The sequence below is a fragment of the Condylostylus longicornis genome, unplaced genomic scaffold (genome assembly GCF_029603195.1).
Source record: "Condylostylus longicornis isolate FDR11 unplaced genomic scaffold, ASM2960319v2 ptg000157l, whole genome shotgun sequence".
Taxonomy (NCBI): domain Eukaryota; kingdom Metazoa; phylum Arthropoda; class Insecta; order Diptera; family Dolichopodidae; genus Condylostylus; species Condylostylus longicornis.
In genome coordinates, this window is record NW_026578125.1 from 730950 (window position 1) to 738418 (window position 7469).

Here is a 7469-nt window from a genome sequence, read left to right on the forward strand (position 1 = left end):
TTGGCCCTACTAATATATTCATTTGTGTGAAATTTCAATACCATAGCTTTTATAGTTTCTGAGATATAGCCAAATAGCTTTCGAAGTTGTATGGCAGGTACCAAAAGGAGCCAAGTAATTTCAACGACTTTTATCAGACACATTGGCCCTATTAATATATTCGTTTGTATGAAATTTTAATACCATAGCTTTTATAGTTTCTGAGATATAGCCAAATAAATTTTGAAGTTGTATGGCAGCTACCCGAACCGGTACCCCGATCATGTCCAATTTAAATAGGGTTCTGGCACTTAGTACAATAAATCATTTGTGAAAATTTGGTGAACTTAGCTCAATTAGTTTTTGAGTTATCGTTGGGACGGAAGGACGGACGGACGGACAGACAAAGCTAAATCAACTCAGAATTTGACGCTGATCAAAAACATACACTTGAGTCTATATCTAAGACCGTTATTTCTTAGCGTTACAAACGGTAAGGCAAATTTAGTATACCCTTCGAACATACGTTCGTACGGGTATAAAAAAAGAGAAGGTTAAAAAAATTTCGCACACTAACGGTGTCGATTTTATATTGGTTGCAGTAACGCGCACTAATGGTGCCGATTGGTTTGCCTATCAGTAAATTTTTGCTATAATAAAATTTTTTTTGATTGGCTATCTTGAATAATAACTATTTTATTATTTTTAGATTTGTTCAATAAAACTAAAGAAGGTTTATACTGCTGTTAATAATATTCTTGCAGCAAATCGGGCTGGCGTATTACGATGAAATATTGAAAGATGTTGATGATTTGTGGCATGACCTGAAAGCGAGGCATCGTCATATTGTATCGTGCTACTATTCTACAGATGGATCCATGGGAGACTACGTAGACAAGAACGTCTTCAAACAAATACGGGAGTTATGTCAGACAAGCTACAGAGAAATAGAGCGTGAAATGTATTCAAAGTTTCCTATCAGCGATTTGAATCATGGCAACAATCAAACTTTGAACTCCTCTCAGGAAGTGAAATCCATGACTGTGAAACTACCAAAAATTACGTTGGAAAAATTCGATGGAGATTATAGGAAGTGGCCATCTTTTCATGACTTATTTCAATCATTGGCCCACTTTAATGATATGTTGGAGCCTGTTCAAGAACTACAGTATCTAAAGTTACATCTTGTGGGTGAACCAGAAAAATTACTACGACCTTTTCAAGTAACTGATAGCAACTATACTGCAGCTGGGACCCCATTTTGGTTTATCTGACATTGCAAAAACTTCCATCAGAGACTCACCAGCTATGGGAGTAAAATATAGGTTGCAGCAAAAATATTCCATCATGAGGAGAACTCGCGCAGTTTCTAGAGACAAGATTTCGAACACTGGAAGCTATTTCAACAAAAAAGGGTCAAAATTGCCAGGATCGAAAAAACAATTATAACAACAACCAAAAAATTAAACAAAATTCATATAACTTATTCGCTACTACATCTGCACTTTGTGTGAATTTTAATGAACCTCATCATATAAGAAATTGTAAAAAATTTTTAAATGAAGAAGTTGAAAAAAGAATAGAATTAGCAAAACTTAAGAATCTGTGTTTAAATTGTTTAGGTAGTGGTCATAGATTTTCGACTTGCCAAAGTAAAAGTAAATGTAGGTTATGTAATAAAAATCATCACACCTTACTTCATCGTACGTATGAAACTTCTTGAGATCTTCAGCCCTTTAGCATACATGCAAACAATGACAACATACCAGGCAAATCTTCAAATGGAGGATCCTTGCGAGCTGATCAGATTTCACCTATACAAAATGACATGCAGTTTCAGAAATACGCAATTAATAAAACGAATCTGTCGTCGCAAATATTGTTGGTTGCCGCACCTGCGCACAGATACATAGCGTTGGAAAAACATCAATTGCTCAAATTCTTCTTGGACACTTTGAATCATAGTGATCTAGAACGGATTGAAGTCACTGGTCTATTATTGCAAAAAAACTGGCTGATCCAGAATATTATATTCCGTCTAAGGTGGACTTGCTTCTGGGTGCTGACGTTTATGGTCGCATACTTTTAAATGGAGTGGAAAAAGGTCAAGTTGGTACACCCATTGCCCAGAGAACAATATTTGGATGGATTTTGTCTGGAATCGAGTCACACAACTAATTTTATCTCGAATTTCCATACATGCGATAATTTAAATGAAGAACTCAAGAAATTCTAGGAGATCGAGGTATCCACTAAAAAATTGCTCACTTTGGAGGAGGAACAATGTGCGTTACATTTTATGAGAACACACACACGCCTATCAAATGGTAAATACATGGTCGAATTACCGTTGAGACCTGAAAGTGATGAAACGTCTCTAAAAACTAACTACAAAAAGTGCGTGCAAGAATATCTATATATGGGGCACATGGAACAATTGAATTGGACGTTGATTTGGACGAGATGGGCTCGAGCTATCTTCCGCATCACGGAGTAGTCAAAGAAAGTAGTTCAACTACAAAATTGCGAACTGTCTTCGATGCTTCACGTCCTACAAGTACAGGTGTGTCACTAAGTGACAAAATGTTTAAGGGTCCAGTGTTGCAGGATGAGCTGGGCTCGTTGCTTATTAGATGGCGAATAAACAAAATAGCCTTCACCGCCAACTTAGAAAAAATGTACAGGTAAATATACGTTTCACCTAAACTTGTAAACTTCCAAAGGATTATTTGGCGTGATTCCCCAGATAATTCAATACAGGATTTTAAATTGACAACAGTCACTTTTGGAACAAAATCAGCTCCCCCTTCTTGCAACTAGGGTTTTAAAACAACTTGCCACTGAAATAACGTTGTCATCCTTTTTAGTTGATGATCTTCTATCGGGATCAGATGACATAAAAACAGGATTAACAATGGAAAAGCAATTAATTGAATTTATGAGAGCTGGTGGTTTTATACTGCGGAAATTGGCTTTAAATTCACAAGATCTTTTAAATGCTGTGCCGAAGGAACACCGTGAGATCAATTTCCCGTTAAACATGAGTGAAAATGAAACAATTCGTGCGTTGAGTATACAGTGGAATCCATCGACTGATAGATTTGTATATACAACTAATATGAATATGTCTCAAAATATAACGTAGACAAAAAGAAAGGTTTTATCTGAAATAGTTAAGTTATTTGATGCTCTTGGTTGGCTTGCACCATCAATCGTTTTGGCAAAAATGATCATGCAACGACTTTGGCTATCTGGAGTAGATTGGGACGAGGAAATAACAGGTGAAATATGTAACGACTGGAAAAAATATTGTGATGGGTTTCAAAAAATTCAAAATATTCAACTGAATCGCTGGATTTTCTATACAAAAAACTGTAATTCGATAGAGATTCATGGCTTTTCGGATGCTTCAATAAAGGCTTATGCAGCAGTAGTTTATCTTTGCATTACAGATTCAGATGGTAAACGATATATGAGTTTGATTGCAGCAAAAACTAAAGTAGCACTCATAAAAACAATTTCGCTACCCCGACTTGAACAAAATGGCGCTTTATTATTAGCAAAACTAATGAAATATGTGATAACTGCTCTCAATTTCAGGCAATCTTTTCATGTGTGTAACAATTTCGGAAATAGTGCTGGCATGGCTTTCAGCTCGTCCTAGCAAATGGTCATCATTTGTAGCAAATCGCGTAACAGAAATCCATAAAAACCTTATTGAAAATCCGTCGAAGGAAAACCCAGCTGACTGCGCATCTAGAGGAGTTTATCCCTCAGAACTACAGCAAAATTCGATGTGGTGGAACGATCCTACATGGCTTAAAAAACCAGAACAAAATTGGCCACGTAAGCAAAGTTAACTGATCTCGAAATAAGAAAAACAGTTTACTTATCTATAAATTGCCAAGAAGTCAATGTGCTGTCGGAATTATTGAACAAACAATGAAGTTTGCAAAGATTATTGAGAATTTTGAGCTACATGCGAAGATTTCTCAAAAATTGCAGAAATCCCTCAAATCAAATTAAATTAAAATACATCACATCAAAGGAAGCCAAGGCATCACTGTATGAACTCATTCGTTTTATACAAGGACAAGATTTTGCAGCTGAACGTAAATCTTTGAAACAACAGGGCTCGGTATCGAGCAAGAGTCGATTGGCTAAATTGGTCCCGTTTGTCGACACTAACGATATAATTAGAGTGGGTGGCGTTTACATAATGCAATTTTACCATATAACCAGAGGCACCCTATTGTTTTACCTGACGGAAATAGATTTACATGTCTACTAATTGATAAAATTCATAAGGAAACATTGCACGGGGGTACTCAACTCATGTTAAATTACTTATATAGCACCTACTGGCTCTTAAATGCAAGAAATACCATACATCACATATATAAGTGTTTAACTTGTTACAGGTGGAAGGCATCCGCTCAAAAACAACTTATGGCAAGTCTATTAAAATCGCGTGTAAGAAAAAGTCGTCCATTTAGTCACACGGGTTTGGATTATTGTGGTCCATTCGAAATGAAAACACACAAAGGAAAAAATCCAAAAAAATATAAGTCATACATAGCGTTATTCGTATGTATAGTAATCAAGGCCATTCATCTAGAGATAGTCACCGATTTGACAGCAGATTGGTTAATCGCAGCGTACCGCAGATTCTGTTCCAGGCGTGGCAATAGTAAGCGACTATATTGTGATAATGGTACTAATTTTGTTGCGGCCAACAAAATCATTTCAAAAAGTCATCATCTAATGCTGAATCAACTCAACATAGATATTGCTGGCGCTTTTGAATTAGAAGGTGTTACATTCAATTTTATCCCCCCTGGGTTCCACATTTTGGTGGTTTATGGGTTTATGGGATCAATCGCTAAAATATGTTTGTTACCTATGGATCATGAATCGCAGCAATTTCAAGATCGAGACGGCTAAGTACACAAGCACACGCTTGTTAGGTTTTGTAGTTACCGTGCCTAACTAACTCAACTTGAATGCTACAACTACTTAATCTAACTAACTTCGACTTAGATGTTAAACATACTTAAGCTTACTAATCTCAGATTATATGCTACAACTACTTAGTCTAACTAATTTCAAGTTAGATGTTACACCTACTTGGGCTAACTAACCTGAACTTAAATGTTATGCCTACTTAGTCTAGACAAACCTCAACCTTGATGCTATGTCTACGTATGCTACGCTAACTTCAACTTAGAATAATATTAACTTATAAATAGTTTCTTATAACTATTACTAATGTGTATTATTTTCTTTGCTTCACCCGTCCAACATCCTATATTCCTTAATTGCGAGTCGAGGCGCTAAACCTCTTTTCCTTCACATCCTTTTTTCTCTTATCGTTTCAGGTGACGTCATATAAAACCCAAAAGAATACAAGGCGATTTTAGAAAAGGCTTAAATGCAGAAACAATATGAGATCAAGTTTTTGGAACGTTACTAAATCCTTAAGTTACCAATTTACACATTATTAGTTACCAACGATGTTCAAAGGCGATTCCAACGAAACCCAGCATCATTCACGTATACAAGAACTCATCGTTCACTACTTTATGTTCGCATAGCCACCGACTATCAACATAACGAACATTATCAAATGCAGTCAACAAATCAGCAGCAGTAGCGTTCACTCACATGCCAACATGTTTTCAGCATTTATCCACACACCTATCACCAGTCATCACAATTGCTAATCCTTGCTTTAACTCATTTAACTGGAAAGCATCATTGGAGCGAGTAGCCTTATACAAATCATTTTAAACAGCGTCGTATTCCGCACACCACGCTGTTTAAAATGATTTTTCAAAATTTGATGACAACAGCGTGTTAACAATAGCAGTAATAACAATACCAATTTCTAAAATTAAAAAAAAAACCAAAACGTAATTGTCATCTTGCCGCTTCACAAAATAATTCTTCAGATTCAACATATTAAATAATTAATTATGAAAACACAATTACACAATCCGGAGTTGAACTATACATGTATTATATTGTCAGTCATTTCCATCATGATGTCAATGCTGCCAAGGCCGGGAGAATGTTTCGGCTTCTCCTGCACCTAAAATGAGATACAAAAAAAACACAAAGAAATAAACCTTTACAAAATTAAAATTATGGAATACATATCTGAACAACAACAAAAGCCTATTTAATCCTCGGATCTGTATTGATATTTTCATACCTATACTTTAATGCAATATTAACCTGAAAAATAAATAATACGCATGAGTACACATACAATGCAAAAATTAAATTGGAAATCAAGTTACCAGGGATGAAATTTGGTGTCCACTTGCTGCTTAGCAAACCATCTCTGCTTTAAAACATTAATCAATTAGTCATCTTTGATTTCCTGCAAAAAGAAAGATATAATAAATAACCATGGCATTAGAATTATTATATATATATATATTATATTATAGTAAGTATAATATAAAATATTATACTTACCAAATATATCCATCTGCTTCGAAAGTTTATTTTGTTTACTAATTGTCAAAATAATTGGGTCACTATGTCAACGCAAAATTATTACATGTAGATTCCATCTACAAATCAAAATCTATTGTGAATGGCGCAATTTGTGAATTTGGATAAAAATAGTTTTGTATTAATTCTCTGTTATGATAATAATAACAGATTGGCAGAACTAAGAGGTCATGCGCAATAACATAACCGAAAGTTATGCTGTTAAAAAAGAAAGGTATATAATAAAACACCTATCCCCCGTTTTACACGGTAGATACGTTCCTGACAAAAGCGTGTTAATCGAAAATAAAAAAATTTGTATGGAAAACCGTGTTAAACAAAAAACAACAATAAAATGCTTTTTCAGTCATTTATTGAATGAAAATTAGTTTTATTAAAACTTAAAAATATCAATTCAATTAAACAAAATTTCGACATTAACAATTCAATTAATTAAAAGCATAAAATAAACTGTAAAATAAAACCAAAAACTGAAAAACAAATTCACAGAAAAATATTACAATGACTTAAAAAAGTAAGATTTAGCTTAACTTGAATTGTTTTCACTATCACTTTCAACAATCAGTCTTTTTTGTTAAATAGCTCAATTTGGCTGTCATCGCTCGATAATATTTCCACACTCTTCAGAAAAATCAGAAACGATTTCGGTTCGATGAGACTTAGAAATAACTTCTGTAATTAATAATTGCGATTTGTTTTGTGTTAAATCTTTTAACTCCTCTTCATACTGGGCTCAAACTTCGTTGATTTTTCGCTGAAACTGAAGAGCTCGTTCAACATTCGGGTCATGTTGTTGAAAATAATTTCCCAATTTCTTTCCTAACGCAAGTCCTTCGCGAACAATTTTAGCTGTAAATACATGTTTTTCACATTCATCAATCTCAGCTTCAACATCACTTTCAGACTTTTGCCTTGTTTTACTCACAATTTCAATTAATTCATCTTCGTCTAATTCTTGGTCTGCCATC